This window comes from Photinus pyralis, unplaced genomic scaffold, assembly GCF_008802855.1.
Source record: "Photinus pyralis isolate 1611_PpyrPB1 unplaced genomic scaffold, Ppyr1.3 Ppyr1.4_LG8, whole genome shotgun sequence".
Lineage (NCBI taxonomy): Eukaryota > Metazoa > Arthropoda > Insecta > Coleoptera > Lampyridae > Photinus > Photinus pyralis.
In genome coordinates this window covers 5,047,761-5,064,608 of record NW_022170819.1, presented here as the reverse complement: position 1 = coordinate 5,064,608, position 16,848 = coordinate 5,047,761, and the positions used below count along the sequence as shown (strand labels likewise).

The 16,848-nt window shown below is 36.2% G+C and overlaps 1 long non-coding RNA gene across 1 annotated transcript in view; it reads right to left on the bottom strand.

Annotated features, from left to right (window-relative positions):
* Positions 1-16,848, bottom strand: part of LOC116178813 — a 138,376-nt gene that overhangs the window by 45,085 nt on the left and 76,443 nt on the right. Inside the window, exon 3 of the long non-coding RNA XR_004146898.1 lies at positions 12,100-12,145. This is a non-coding gene — a long non-coding RNA (uncharacterized LOC116178813). The remainder of the gene's footprint in view (positions 1-12,099; positions 12,146-16,848) is intronic.

Genomic DNA, 16,848 nt, shown 5'->3' with positions numbered 1-16,848 from the left:
TCATCTCGAAATGACGGTTTGATTAATTTCATATTAGCCAACGAAGTTAAAAGTGCTCCTTGAATTGATACTCCTCAGAAGTCATACCTACTTACTGAATTTCGTGGCCTTTCTAAAAAATAACAGTAAAAGGGCATCTCACCATCTAAAAAACCTGGAAAACTTCCCCAATACTCGCCGTAGCGAAAGGAAAGACTTTTCTGGAGAAGTGGAGAAAAGAAAATGCAGAATTTGTTGAAAGAAACATAGAGTGGGCAATGGGAATGTAAACAGATGGAAAGAGCAAAGGAAGCAAGAGTGAAAAAAGTTAATAAAGATTTATCGATTTATATTGTTTCAGATTCTTTTACTTCTTTAAATTGAGATTTTTCAGGGCGCCCATTTAAATTATTCTGAACCTTTAGTTTCTTCAGGGTCTTCTTTCACTTGGAGTTTTTCGATTCCTTACTGTCTTCAGATTTTTCAATTTTTTCCAAAATCAAACTCTTAAGATCCTTCTGGTTCTTAAAATACTACAGATGCTTCGACTTCTTCAGATTGTTTTACATTTTCCATTCTTTGAATTCTTCTGTTTTGGGGGGGGGGGGGGGGGAGAGAACACATTCAAGGAAAAATATTCCGAACACGAATATCGTGGAGGGCGAATTCTCCACGGGAAAGTTTTCTTGAGGGAGAATATGCCGAGGGATGATTTTCCGAGGCGAATTTAACGGGGTGAATTGCTACAATCTTTGTTGATTAAAAGTTCACGAGAGACCAAAAAAGGATCCTCTAGGGATCTTTCGTGTGGAGTAAAATTCGCTATAGTGGTGTGCTAATTACCCGTTATACAGTTCCAAGGTGTTATTGATTCTTCCATGGTGAATTAAAGGTTAGAAGAGCGGGTTTCGGGATTTATTTCCTCTTTTTTTCATCAGAATCCAATTTGATTATCTCTGTCTAGATGGAACGATGAAATCCGCAGTGGATTTCTATTGATTTAAAGCAGTATATCCAGTGTGATTGATTTTGCGTGTCCAAGCGTATATTTCTTTTATTGTTGGAGATGGGAGAAACATGTAAAAAACAAAAATACTCCACTTGCAATTTCTGATAAAGCTACATATTAAAAAAACGAGTTTTTTCTCCAATATTCTTGAAGAGCTTGAAATTCTCTTTATAATGATATCAAATATGTTATAATTACCTTAGAAATTAAAGCTGTAGTAATGTTTTTAAAACCAATCGCAGTAACTGTGGAAATTTAAACAAAAACAAAAGAGAGTTTTTCACTTGTCATGTCTGTCACAAAAAAGTTTAGTGAAAAATATAACTTATAGGAACCACAATGCAACAAAAAAATAAAATATTAAGGGTTTTTATTCGATGTAATAATAATACATAGGAAGCAATAGTGCAATATTTAATAATAGTTATTTCTCTAACAGCTTTTCATTTGTTTTCTTCGCTTCGCTTCGTAAATGTTACGTGTTTGTTTAAATTTCCACAGCTACTGCGATTGGCTCTAAACCTCGTTCTAAACTTATTACTTACTGTAGCGTTAGTTTCTAAGGTAATTATATTTGATATCGTTGTAAAGAGAATTTCAAGCTGTTTAAGAATATAACAGACTTCAGTAACCGTTCTATTTAAAAAAAATCAATTTGTTATCTGATGCTCTTTTGTTTTTACAGCACTTGTTTTTTTTATCAGAAATTAAAAGCATGGTATTTTTTCTTCTTGCACTTATTTCCTATCTCCAATAATAAAAGAAATACACGCAAAATCAATCACACTGTATAGTTTTTAATTACATTTTCCATTTTATGCGGAGATCTTCCAAATGAATAGGTCATTTCTACGTTGCACTTTTCTGCAAGGTGACCAAAAAGTTAGCAGTTAAAACAACGTCCTGGCGGTGGTGTGCATGGTCTCATATTAAAACTGTAAAAAGCAACTTAAAGGTGATTGGACGACTACTAATTTTAGGATCGCATTGACTTACCCGGACGAGTACAAACATTTTTACACGACACAGACAAACTGTTAGGGAACCACTAACGCAGGGTCACGATTGGAACCTTAGGATTTCGCAAGAAAAAAAGAACATCGGGGAACGAGGTATTATGGAGCGTACGATGCGAAAGTGGTTATGGGGAGGTAGAGAGAGATTGGATTGACCACTCTCCACTTGCTCAGGTCCGTGGGGTCGCAACTCCCCAAAGTTTGGAACCCCAAACCCCCTGCGGGAAAAACCTATTGTGGCGTTAGCCTGCTTACAATTTTAAAATGAATTTTCCTAAATAATTATAGATAAACAGTATAAAAATGAATAAAATATGAAAAAGTAAATTTTCCTTTCAACAATTTTGTAAATTGTAAAATGGATTCCAAAAACTTTCTTTCATTTCTAGGTAGATTACATAAAATGTCCCCTTCTACGAATCAATGACTGAAACAGAAAATCTGAGACAATGCAATGTCACTCGTATTCTGAATATATTCACATACAGCATCCAAAATCAATTCCTTACACCGCGATTGCTTAGAAATTCAACAAATTATTGGCAAATGTGTCTGGTGGCACATTGCTTTCGACTGAAACAGAACAGCCCTAGCTTGAACTGCACGAACTTGCCTTGTAACCGGTATAGTTTAAGAACATTAGGATCTTTTACATAAATTTCCGCGCCAGTTGTGCGAAACACTTTAATTTAAAAGCCTTTGAACATTTTGAAGTTTCTACTAGGCGTGTTTGCTGTCGAGTTTCCCTATTTTTTTTTTACCTAACGCATCGATTTCGAAACGAACGCTGGAACAATGACGCGTACCTACAGACATTTTACAAAAGGTGAAGATCGCACCAAGAAATATAATAAAAGTCAAAGAGCATCGAGAAAGTGTGTCATCCAGCATTCCTGCGGTAACAGTTTTTACCGGCAGCGGAGCAAAGGCCACTCTCCTCTTCCGTGAAGGTTAACTTAAAGGTCGCTTTTTCTCCCTAATGAAATCCGATTTAGGACCGAGGATGATTTGCATTTGCCCCTTACCGCCATTGTCTCTTTACGTAACGTAATTAACCAAATGCATATAAGTTGAATAATTTATTACGACTCGTAAAATTTAAATGTTTAACTCGTCGAAAGAGAAAACCATCTGTATAAACAATAAATTTTATAATGGCTAAAAATACCACGAACATTACCGAAAATCATTTGCGATTGATGAAAATACATCTATTAGAAGAGTTGCGAAAACGGCACTTAATTAAAATAATAGCTTCCTTACTGGAAGTGAAAAGGCAACAATGAATCCGGGTCAATAGATTACCGATGTTTCTATAACAAACGTACCTAGGTATTTCGTGCTTTCCATCGATTAGAAATTTAATTGTGAGAGAACGTCCAGCACAAAAGGGCGTACACTGCTTGAGCAACCCGCGCACCAACTGAAAATTTGGTGCCTCCGTAAATTGCCCAATTACTTAGCCAGCCTTGGCAGAAATCCGCGGAGTTGAAAAGAAGCGAGTCAATGTCGCGAAGCAACACGTAATTAGCCTAATTACGCACGTAAGCGATAGGCGAAGGATGGAAAATCCAAACAAACCAGTAGGTACGATCTGATAGGTTTCCGGCAAAAGAAAAATGAAAGGATTCGCATTATGGTCCAGTTACGGCATTTCCGCGCATTGAACAATGAAAACGCGTAATAAGAATTTAAATTGGGATTGGACTCGTGACCCGTGACACCTGAATAAAGTAAAAGACCGGCGGAAGACTACATACAACTTATATAAAGCAACAGCCCATGGGGAAGCTTTGCTTTATATTATGGACGTAACAAGCGCGTCTCCTCCGCACGCTACGCCTGCTCGTCTTTAACAGGTATTGTCCTTATTACTTTAATACTTAGACGTATGTTGTGTTGCCTACGAAGTGAAATCCTGTATCCTGTACATTCCATATTGTAAGCAGGGAATATTTTACAATAATTTATTGTTCACTGTTTTGGATATTCCACTTGGTCTGTTATAGTAGATTAAATTTACATCCATATCGGTATCCGTAATGTATCAGAAGCGTGTAGATCTATTGAAAATGTTTCAGAAATTTTGGAAATATATTAAAAATTTGCAAAAAAATGTTAGAAATATATAAGAATTTTAGGAAAAGAAAATTTTGTATATGATAGAAATGTTTAAATAATCTGGGAAATGCTTCAAAAAAGGTTTCAAAAATGTTATGGAAATGTTGGACGAATTTTTAAAACATTTAGAAATGCTTCCCAAATAAGTCAAAATTTATAGGAAATTGAATCCCCCAAGACGTCCCCGCTATTGCATTTTCTCCCGAAATCGTCTGCCTGACTACTTTCATTCAAGTTTTCGATAAGACGCCATCGAACGTAGCACCGGAGGATCTGGGGCGTATGGAATACCCCACAGTACACGAAGACTTTATTTATATGAGCACACGAATGATCCCATGGTGATAATGATGACTGTAGGGAAAGGGGCATTGCAATTTCCTTTCCTGCGGTGTGTCCTATACACCCCAGACTCCCCCGTGTTGCAATCTCTTTCAAACACGTCTGCATCCCCACTCTCATTACAGTTTTCCGTAAAAAGCCATCGAACTATCACCGACGGTGTCGGCGGGGTATGGAATACTCCCCAGCACTTTATTACATATTAAAATAAGCATAAAAACGATAAAATTGTCATTACGATTGCAGGGAAAGGAGGATCATTGAATTTTCCTTTACAGGGGGGTATTTCGTAATACCCCCAGACGTTGCACCTTTCCGTAAAACGCCATTAACGCCCGGATCTGTGTTTTTACCCAAAATCAGCTAAAAAAAAGGATGGCACTTTTTCAAAAGGCCGTCGGGGGTTAACTAACATACTGTAGGGGAGCGTGGCACCGGGAGAGGTCTGGGTATTATAATAATTGAATTGAATTGAATTTCTTTATTTTCCAAAACATTACATTTAGGTCCGACGAAGTCAGCAGACTTATCTGTCGGTGCCAGCTATTAGTTATGATTTTATTTTTATATACATCGACATTCAGTTAACATTTTCTAACGCCTAGGTACCTGTGCAATCTTGTAAATTATGAATAAATATGACATATTATGTTATCAAAAATCTCTAAACCTTCCCCATATAGTTTTGGATCCATCGTTCCTCGAAATGGGGGTTGAACTATATTATGTTATCAAAAATCTCTAAACCTTCCCCATATAGTTCCCCCCATAACTATATGGGGAAGGTTTAGAGATTTTTGATAACATAATATAGTTCAACCTCCATTTCGAGGAACGATGGATCCAACTCAAAATAAATATGACATTCGTCATTGTTAAACTAATTTTCTACCGTCTGTAATAGTTTTTTCACTTCCTTTTTAAACACTGTAACTCCACTATTTTCTAAATGTTCGGGTAATTCGTAGAATAGTTCTGGAACAATGCACTTTATAGTTTTTTTGCCGTATTTATTGAAGTAACGTGGGACAATGTATTTCGTTTTTCGCGTCTGATGTGAGTGACCAACTGTTTGTTTATAATCGTTGTCCATAAGGTATTTAAGTAATAAAATTTAAAATATCCACTTGAAGTTAAAGTATCACATTGTATTAGTAAATTATTTTAATTCGTGTAAGGTTTTATATTTATCAACTGTAATATTTTAATTTGCAGGTTTTCTAGTTTTTTTCAGGTGCACCTTTTCAGCATTCCCCAATATTTGCACACCATATCTAATAATAGATTCAGCCAAAGCCTTGTAGACCATAATCACTGTTTTTGAATCGACAAATCTACTCAACAGATAAAAGGATCCTACCATCTTCTTCATCCGGTTAAAAATGTATGTTATATGACTATCATATAATAATAATAATATTCCATACCTCCCAGTAAAATCAAATTCTATTACCATAGGTAATTTCACCACTGAACGTAGATTTCATACAAGTATACGACTGACATCATGATTGTAGAAAAAAGGATAACGGGATGTTCGGGGGAATTCCGTCCCCCCCGACGCCCCCCCCCCCGATCTGTGTTTTACCCATAATGAGTCATTAATTATCAAAGTCCTCGTGTCAGATCGAAGCGACTTCAGCGCATTTTTGTGTGGCAAATCCGTATTCTATTACCCAGATTTTGGCTTCTAATAAGATCTTCGCGAAGGCACATTCTCTTTGTCGGTGGGTACCCACTTGCGACGTCCGGTTCACTCGCAATTCGCGTTTTGACTCCGCCGTCAGTAAGCTTTTGTCGGGGGCTATGGCGTTTCGTTTGTCGGTACCTGCTTCCGACGTCGCAATTCGCTGGATTTCGCTAAAAATCCTCCACAAAATAGTACTCAATTAGTGGGGCACTTCTCATAGCTCGGGTTCTATTAGCGACACGAGATAGAGAGACCTTAGAAACGGTGGCTAATTTGGCGCGTGAGAAAAAAGCGTTTACAAGATCTTTCCGACGCGACGACACCAATTTTAAAACAATCAGACCAAAACTTTAAAGAAAATAGAAAAAAAAGTGAAAAATCACCACGATAATAGGGTATGTTCCGGAATGGCGCCGACTCTGCATCCTGTAAATCGCGTCCTTAAAGTTGTTATGAAATGGACGGTTCGCGCTAACATCTTCTATGGGCACTTTTTTTCGCAGAAACTGAATCTGTTATCAGAAGTTCCATAGCACGCTAGACTTTTACATGAATTTCAAAATCAAATGTTTCACATTCATTTTTCAACAAAACTTCCACGGGTAACTAGATCTTGCTGAATCAACATGGCTGTGACGGCGATGCCTTCAAATGAATTTCTTTTTTTGTCTCCAATCTCATTCCGTAAAAATCCAATGTGGCGCCCATAAGACTTACAACGTAGTAGCCGGTAACTTCTACATCTAGCGTGTTATGGAAATTCTGATAACAGATTCAGTTTCTCCGCAAAAAAGTACCCATAGAAGGTGCTATATGAGAACCGTCCATTTCAAACCGTTTACGCTAGGGAAAATGAAAACGAAATTGCACATGTTCAGTTCTTCGGTAAAATCTAAGTAACTTTCAAGATTTTTCAAAAATTTAAAAAAGCATTTTTTTAATCACATAATTTATCTCTCACCGTTACGGAGATCCCAAAGGTGAGCCAGGAATTTGAACCACCCTGTACACTTCTCGCTCGTCATTCTACAAGTCTTCTTTTACAGGCCCGCATTTGCTGCATACAGCCAGTCGGCCAAAGTGAAATTAAAAGCTACCTTTTTACAAATAAATTTGCAAAAATGTGCTAAAAAGAATGGTACTTTTTTGAAATATCACTGTAGCCCTCAGGGGTTAACGTACTGTAGGGGAAAGTAGCACTAGTATTAGGGAATTTTCCTATTTTCCCATAATACCCCCCGCTGTACGTATTTCATTCGTATGAGTATACGACTGAATTCATGATGATTGCAAAAAAATCACGGGATTTTCCTATACGGGGGGAGGGGGTATTCAATATCCCCTCCAACCCCCCGGTTCTGTGTTTTACCCGAAATGAGTTTAACAAGTATATAAAATGCGCGCAACCCTTATGTAGAAACAGAATCAGCTTAGTAAATAGGTAGGTCATAAAGTACTACCATGGTATATTTATGGATGTTTACTTTCTTAATAGATGATTAACGGGGAGGGGGCTCCTTACACATAAACATTTAAAGGTTGTCTGACACACATTTAAAATCTACGCTATATAATGCAAGAAGAATTATGCCATTAGGGAAATCCGCCTCAATATTGCACTTTTCTACAACAATTCATTACAGTAAATTTAACTTCCAAGACAGAAATTATGAACTGTAAGTTTTTCGATTTACGGCTATGAAAAATTTAAATTCGATCTGAACCTCACAATTTCCGAGTTCTAAATCCGAATATTCGAAATCTCCTTAAGAACCTTTACGCATTTTAAGTATTCGTAAAATTGTGTTTAGAAATGTGTTCAGTAAACTCTTCCTCTACAAAACTTTAGATCTGTAGCTCTTAACAGCTTTTCCCAAAACCTTCTTAATAATCGCTCATGGAAGATTCCAAATCTAATTTAGTCCAGTCAAATTAGCGCAATTTTGGACAAATAAAAACATTAATCGGTAAAGATCTGAATTTTGGTATACACATTTATTGGGACTTTCTAGTGAACGTACTAAAAGTCCCTGTCAAAATCTCGAGACGCCATCTTGGAAAAACGGTACACTTTTCCAGTTTTTTGCCCATGTCTCGGCAACTATTACTGATACGAAGAAATAGTTTACATGAAAAATATAGTTTACTAAATTCCCTATAAAAAAGAGTATTTACATTTTTTTGTATCTCCAATACTTTAGCTGTAATCTCACGTTGAATGCGTCAGAACGCGTTTAGGCCCCGTATCGTAGTTATAGGAAGGAGACCGTCTTTTTTACGACTACACCGAAAGCTGTAAAAGCACCAAAAAATGAACAGAATCGTCTTTCGATAAAGCATTCTAGTAATGACATAATGTTTCATGATACGATCTGAGTCAATTTTTTTTTCGGGGCTCAAAAAAAAGCAGTATATAACCTTTCTTTTTTACCAAAAATCGAATACACCAAAATTTCTCGGGAAAACACTTTTTCTTATTAATTTGGGTGCGTAGAATCCAAATCAATTCGTACTTTTTCGATCAGACTTCTCAATCAAAAGTTATAGACAAGAAACCATATTTCGAAAGAAAATTCAAGGCGTGTAACTTTTGATCTAGTAGCCCAAACTTGGAACTATTTGAAATTATGGATTCTACAGGCCACATTCTATAAGAAAATGTTTTTTCCGGGTCGATCTGAGACAATTTTTTTTTCGGGGCTCAAAAAAAGGCAGTGTATAACCTTCCTTTTTTACCAAAAATCGACTACACCAAAATTTCTCGGGAAAACACTTTTTCTTATTAATTTTGGGGCGTAGAATCCAAAACAATTCGTACTTTTTCGATTAGACTTCTCAATCAAAAGTTATAGACTAGAAACCAATTTCGAAAGAAAATTCAAATTTTTCCGTATCAATAATATTGTTGCCGATATATGGGCCAAGTGCTCCTTTTTTCACAAGATGGTGCCTCGAGCGCAACAGATTTTGACGGGGACTTTTAGTATGTCCAATGGGGAACACTAATAAACATGTGTACCAAAATTCAGATCTTTACCGATTAATGTTTTTATTTTTTCTTATTTGACTGGACTAATTAAGAATATTATTTTAAAAACTTTGAAATAAATTTTCGGCAATTGAAAAATCTCCTTGACACGTTTGTTAGTAGTTCTATTCCAACAAATCTTATAAGAAATCTTAGCATCGTCCTTAAGAAAATTCCCAAAGATTTCCAAACTGCCCTAGAGATTCTTTACACAAGTTTCCCTGTAATTTTTTTACAACGTACAAAGAATCCCTAGAATTTTACATCTTAAAAGGATTTTAAGAAACTTCACCTTGGGAAATATTCTAAAAATCTTATATAGAGAATCAAGAAACATCAAGGATCTTTTTAGAAACTTTTTTTTAAAGCCTCCGGTGACATTTTCTAAGGAACGTTACAAAATGGTCTTGGTCTTCTTTAAGTTTTAGAACCCTGAGAAGTCTTTTTGCAAACATTCTTTAAAATATTCCAAGTCACCATGGACTAATTTTTTTTAGTCTATGAAGTCACATTTCTGAAATAACATTTTTTAAGGAACTAGTGATCTTTAGCATTGAATTTCAACAGGAAAACCAAAGTTTAGAATTTAGCTAGAAAATACATAGAAGAGGAATAGAAGGGAGGGAATTTTGCCTTTGCAGTAAAGTAACTAATACTAGTACTAGTACAATCTAATTGAAACCGTTTTTTTATAAATCCGCTTAGAAGTCTGCTCAAAACGCGTCTTTGAAATTAATAGCCGTCTTCGTATTCCTGTAAACATTTTGTCACAATAGAATGTAGCTTGAAAATGAAGGATACCGCATGAGATTTTCCGAGACATTTTCTCAAACCGCACCAGTATATATCTTCGTAGCGCGACAAATAAACAACCACGTTAAACAGGATGACTTGTGATTTAGTTCAAATAAAAATATGCCCGGAAGAGGAAATACGAGTAATTTTGTACGAACGTGGAGACCGGAGAGCTACTGAAAATGAAATTTCTCCTCGCTCTGAACCTTTATTATTCGACAAATATTTTACTCCACTGTAATTTTATCGCTGCATTTGGCATTGATCAATTGTCAAACTCGGAATAAATTGCAAAACGATGACAAATAAGGACAAAGGTAGACCGGCTTAAAATTAGATATTACAAATTCAAATGCCATTCGTGAGTCAACATGAACATTTGTAAAATGCATAAAGTGAGTTTTTTCTGTGATAGATTCTAAGATGAATAAAAAACGAAGTATAAAAAGCGATACTTACAGGATGTAGCGTAGACGAAAAACCGTTAAATGTATACAGAGATGAGAAGCGAACTTAAAATAGAGTGGGCAATGAGAAAAATAATTTTTGCAAGTCTCTTCTCTAAAAGCTTCAATAACAATAGGTGATCAAAGTTTCTCACCTCAAGCTGACGCGTCGGGTTAATGAATAAAAAATGTAAAATTAGTAAACATGGTAATTTTATTCAAAATCGCGATGTTATCGCGACTCCCCCTATGAAAATTAACTTTTTACTGTATCCAGTGCGTGGAAAAAAAGATCACTAACCAGATTCCGTCGAAGTTACATTTCTGTTTGATTAATAAAATTTGAAGCTTGCTTTGTATTTCCAATTTATGGACCCTAAAATTACAAAGAGCGAGGAGCCACACACATACCACGGAATATTTATGTACATTTAAATTTTTATCTGCTACCTATTCGGTTGTGTAATCCCATTGGCGTACCTATCTTTCACTTTCGTGTAAGTGTAACGAGTCATATATTTTGATAACCCAGATTGAATGCTGCGGGTATTGGGAATGGTGGCCCGAGATTATAGTTGGTTTTTTAGTTCTGACAGGAGGAAATCCCAGCGGACATGGATCCCAACATTATTAGGTTAGATATTAAATATTTGCTTTTAGTTACTCTGTGTCCGTGATTGTTACCCCTTTTGTGTAAATATTTGAGAGACGAGCCATATGATGTCTATTCACCTAGGGCAATTTTCATAAAACTTGCCAAACGCTCACTGAAAATAGGAGAGGGTCCGAGTTTTATTGTTACCCTCAGGTAAGTCTGGTGAAATTTGCTTCTACTCGTATTATCTGTTCGCTGAACAGATCTTATTTATACGAAAAAAATGGTCTTTGTAAAGACTCATCTGTGGCCTGTGCAAGGATTAGAGGCTGCTTTTTTCCACCGGAAAAAGCACTTCTCTTTTGAAGAACGAGCATTTTAAATATCTTCAAAGCTTATTCTCAAATCTCAAGCCAACCCAGAAAAGTCCACAACAGAAAATGTAGAGTTTACCGCAAATGCAGCAGGTATTTTTCGTTTTTGTAGATTTATTTATACATCTTACCTTAGGTGTGAGTGCTGCGAGTGTTTACAAGGTTCTTCGAGAATATAAAACGACCCACGAACTTCACGCACCTGAAATATCTCACAGACCGAGGGCAATTTTGGACAACATCGATGTTGGAACTAAAAGTGTGCTTAGACGTTTGATCCATTACTTTTTTGAGAGAAATGAACCGCCAACATCGAATAAAATTTTAGCAGCGTTACGTGAAGATGAACAGGTATACCTCAATTGAAGCGACACCGCGTGCAATCGCCTAACGAATGCTCATTTCCCACTATTTACACTCATATGTATATATCAAATCCCTTATTGTATCCCTTGGTCATATAAGCGCTTTATCTTTCAACGATATACAGTGCGTTCTAGATAAGGAGGTCACATTTAGATTTACCCAATCGGTGCAAAGATCAGTCAGAAAAATTAATTTCTTTGTTCCTCCTATAACCCACCCACATATTTGAAAAAATTTGGTAGCTTTAAGAAACTAAATAAGGGCGTAACATCGGATTGGGCAATGCTAAAAGGTGGTACTGATGGTACCAAACTGCCGCTTAATTTAACGCAGCTTACCTTTTCAGATTAGGAGAGTAGCAGTCACACCAGATGCGGTATTTGCCTGCAATGAAATATATTTGTTAAAAACAGCCGAATTTTGTTACTCCATCACAAGTTTCAAATGAAAAAGTTACCAGTAATTTAACTTACACTTGGAAATTGAAGCTCAACTATATAGAAACCTAAGCAATAAATCTAGTTTTACCTTCGAATTTGTTAACGAAAAATAACATACGTTAATTTATCACAACGTAACACCAGGAGAATGTGGAGTACGGAATACTCTCGGAAGATCTCATGATCCTTAATGATGCGAGACCTTGTAGATGTAGAAGACGGCGATTTTGCGATTCTGGTTGGCACTTGAAAGTTGTTGCGTAATGTGAAATTGGTTAAAGATCGGGACATCCATTTGGTTGGTTTGCAGAAAACAGATTGAGAATTGTCTGGGTGCCGTTTAAGGGAGATTGGCCATTTTCCAAATTCGGCGTAATGGGAAACGCGGAAAAATTTTAGTTATTGGAGATTGCAACAAGTCGCGTGTAGCGAATTTAATTTGATTAATAAGAACATTTTTTTTCCGGGTCGATCTGAGACAATTTTTTCTTCGGGGCTCAAAAAAAGGCAGAGTATAACCTTCCTTTTTTACCAAAAATCGACTGCACCAAAATTTCTCGGGAAAACACTTTTTCTTATTAATTTTGGTGGGTAGAATCCAAAACAATTCGTACTTTTTCGATCAGACTTCTCAATCAAAAGTTATGGACTAGAAACCAATTTCGAAAGAAAATTCAAAGAGCTGTAACTTTTGAACTAGTAGCCCAATCTTGGAACTGTTTGAAGTTATGGATTCTACAGGCCACATTCTATAAGAACATTTTTTTCCGGGTCGATCTGAGACAATTTCTTCTTCGGGGCTCAAAAAAGGGCAGTTATTAACCTTCCTTTTTTACCAAAAATCGACTGCACCAAAATTTCTCGGGAAAACACTTTTTCTTATTAATTTTGGTGCGTAGAATCCAAAACAATTCGTACTTTTTCGATCAGACTTCTCAATCAAAAGTTATAGACTAGAAACCAATTTCGAAAGAAAATTCAAAGGGCTGTAACTTTTGAACTAGTAGCCCAATCTTGGAACTGTTTGAAATTATGGATTCTACAGGCCACATTCTATAAGAAATTTTTTTCCGGGTCGATCTGAGACAATTTTTTTTTCGGGGCTCAAAAAAGGGCAGTTATTAACCTTCCTTTTTTACCAAAAATCGACTGCACCAAAATTTCTCGGGAAAACACTTTTTCTTATTAATTTTGGTGCGTAGAATCCAAAACAATTCGTACTTTTTGGATCAGACTTGAAACGATAAAGTTAGTACCCCCACTTTACCTAAGTGAAGTAAAAATATGCCTATAATTTAGGACTAATTAAAGACTAATGTGTACCCACCAAATTAGAATCTGTACCCGCCTAGTTCCGCTGGAAAACCGATTTTTAGAATGGGGGGTGCTAATTTGAAATCAAGCTTGCACCCCCACCTTTCCCGATTGAAATTTTATTAGTTGCATAAAAAACTATAAATTAAAGACTAATTTGTACCCAAGTTAGATGTTCAAGTTACAAATTTTTTAATTAAAAATTCTTGATTAAACCGCCATCTTGAATTCTTACTGATTTCCTTGCCCGGAATCTTGAATATGTTAAAATGGACACTTTTCACAATAAAATGCAAAAAGAATCATTTGTGTGTGAAGTTGGCACGGAAAACGGGTACCCTGTTCGGCTGTACCTCAAAAAGGGGTGGACGTGCTAACTTCATGCACCTCTCCTTATATTTATATGAATATCTATTGCAGGGAAAAGAAAGGGATAGTCGAACATATCTCCGAGACGCACAGATTCCTCCCCTAAACGTTTAGTGCCCTTAGTACGTACGCCATAATTATTGAAAAGACACCATCGAACGCAACATCAAGTGCATGTGGGGTGTTGAAGAGAAATCAGTACTAAAAGTGCCGAATTGGCATAATTATAACAAAGAATCCGCATAATATTTATAATCAAAGCAAAGAAAGGCCCATGTATACAAAAAAGCGCAGCCCCAAAAACAAATTAAAAAGCCCTCCGCCGTCAATGGCTTTTCAAACGCATATCTTAAACTTCTACCTCGAAGAAAACTTATTCAAAACTTCGAGTGCCGTAAAAATATCAAATTCCCCACCTTTAAATCGAACGAATCGACGAAACATATTTACGTATGTTTAATTAAATCGCTTCGCCTCCCACATATTTCACGAAACGATCGCGACGAATACAAAACCAAGTTAAGAATAATGCGATAATTAAACTTTGAAGTACTTTAATCGTTGCTAATACACCGCTTTCGGATAAATTTCATTTTCGTAATAAACTGAGAGAATATTGCGAGTTCACTCGATTTTCCAAGTTTGCATGTAAATTTGCTACGACTGGGGAAGATACCTTTTAGCTGTTTTATGTGACAAAATAAAATGCTTGTTATTCTATTTGCATTGTCGTCTAAGGAACGCAATTTAAATTGTACAGTTCGGGTTGGTAGGATTTTTGAACACGATCGATACAACTCAAAATGCAACGTTTCTCGTGTTGAATTTATTGTAGAACATGTCAAATCAATTACGATTCAAATCACCGCATGATTTATGCCTTCGGATACTCGGTTTGTTAAAGAAAGCTGAAATTACACTAAAAAGCCCTCGCACTTTTATCAGCGGGCAAAGAGCTTTTTTCTAGACTTATCAAAGCTTGCAGAGAAAAGTAAAATTGCACGACAGAGAAGAGGAAATTAATATCTCGTAAAGGGTAATGTTAGTGAAACTATCCCTTAATCGCTTTGTATACCAAATAACGGACTGGGGGTTATTTAAATGATTACGGAGATTTTAACCTTAATATACATGACTGCTTACACGAGAGACATTATTAAACCCCCCAATTTCTTTACGAGCGAAGGCGGAATCTACATACTAAAGGGGGACGTTATTGAAGTCCAGAAACTTATAATTACTTTCACCCCTCTAACTTGGTTAACATGATACGTGTCATTTTCTCAACCTTGCCCGTTTTGTTTATCCAAAGTAGGTAACTGGGAATATAAATTTCGTATCACCTCCCCCTGTTCTGTGAGGGATTTCGATCGGATCGAGTAATATCGCTTGTATCTTGCGAAGTTTCATTTTCGTGAGTATATAAAACTAAAAGTGAAACTTTGGCAGTTCGAACGTTCAAAGTTTAGTACATTTGCCAACTTAAGTGATCGTAAAGTTTACTTTCGCGTGCTGGCACTTAATATAAAGACTGTTAAAAGTTTTAATTCCAATATTGATATAAAACTTTGGCCAATTTCGCGCTGCAATACCTTCGATTTGCTCGGATGGGGGAAGTTTTAGGCCGAGCGACCATTAATAGTAGGTACGCAAATAATTGAAAAAGTTGACTTGGTTTTTGGGTCGCAAGTAAATGTTGCATTAGAGCTCGGTTCGGAAGCTCGTGTGGTACACGGGGATGGCGTCAATAACGGAAAGAGGCCGTTCGTGCCGGATTACCGAAATATAATACATAATGCCAACACGTGCATGAAATACTGCAGAAGTTTACCGATACTGGCCCTTCTTTAGGCCACAGAAAAACATTGGAAACCTGTTGTGGAAGAAACGCTTTTTGTGTAAGATTTCATCCTGTTATTATTAGCAATGCAACTACCAATAAATAAATAAATTGAGCAAAGCGTTTGTTTTTGTATACAAAGGTGGGGTTGATGTAATTATACTTTTGTGTTTAATTTAAGAGGGGAAAAATTACCTTTTGGAAGTGTTTGTAAGTGCATTTTATCGCTTTGTAATTGTTTGAAGTAAGATAAAAATACAGCATTACACAAGACGCTGAAAGAGAGAGGTTTTTAGACTCTGTTTTTTACACATACCCCGCACGCAGGCGTTCGATAATTAAATAAAGAAATTTTAATTACTTCCAGTTATTAAATAATCCAGTCAATCTGGTCGTAACAAGTTTGCGACATATAAGCGCACAAAAGCTTCAGGAACTTCACTTCTGCTGGATAATACTGAACTTGATGACAAAATCTGACTTTTTGAATTTGATGTGATACATGACGGATGGCAGAACACTTTTAACATTTAGTGAAAAAAGAACCATAAATTACTATGCAACAACTTGCTTCGTCTACTCACACTTACAATACCGATGAATAACATTTTACATGCACAGGCTTAACGCAAAAAAAACAGCACTTCCACCATTAAACAAACTCCTTCAGGAATTTTCAAATAAATCGTCAATCACAATTAGATTGTCCCCACTTCTGCAGGTGAGACACACAATTCTTCGTTTTATCAGCGAAAGAACGCGTGCGTTAATTAAATTTCGCCTAACTAATAAAACTGCTTATCACACCGACCAAATAAAACCTATAAAACACGCAAATACACTATTTTAACACTTTACCTAAATTGAACAATTACACAGCAATAAAATTTAAAGAAAAATTACGCACTCACAAACACTTCCAAAAGGAAACACAAACACTGAGATACAAATTTAAGTAAAATAAATCGACTTTGTATTTATTCGTAAATAACCCACCAGATTTGCAGTTAATAATTGTAATTATAACACATACACGGTGTCCCTTTATTACTGCTGATGCTAAGAGCAAAATAACGTCTACAGAACGTAGTTTACACAACACAAAAACATAACTGCATCAACCC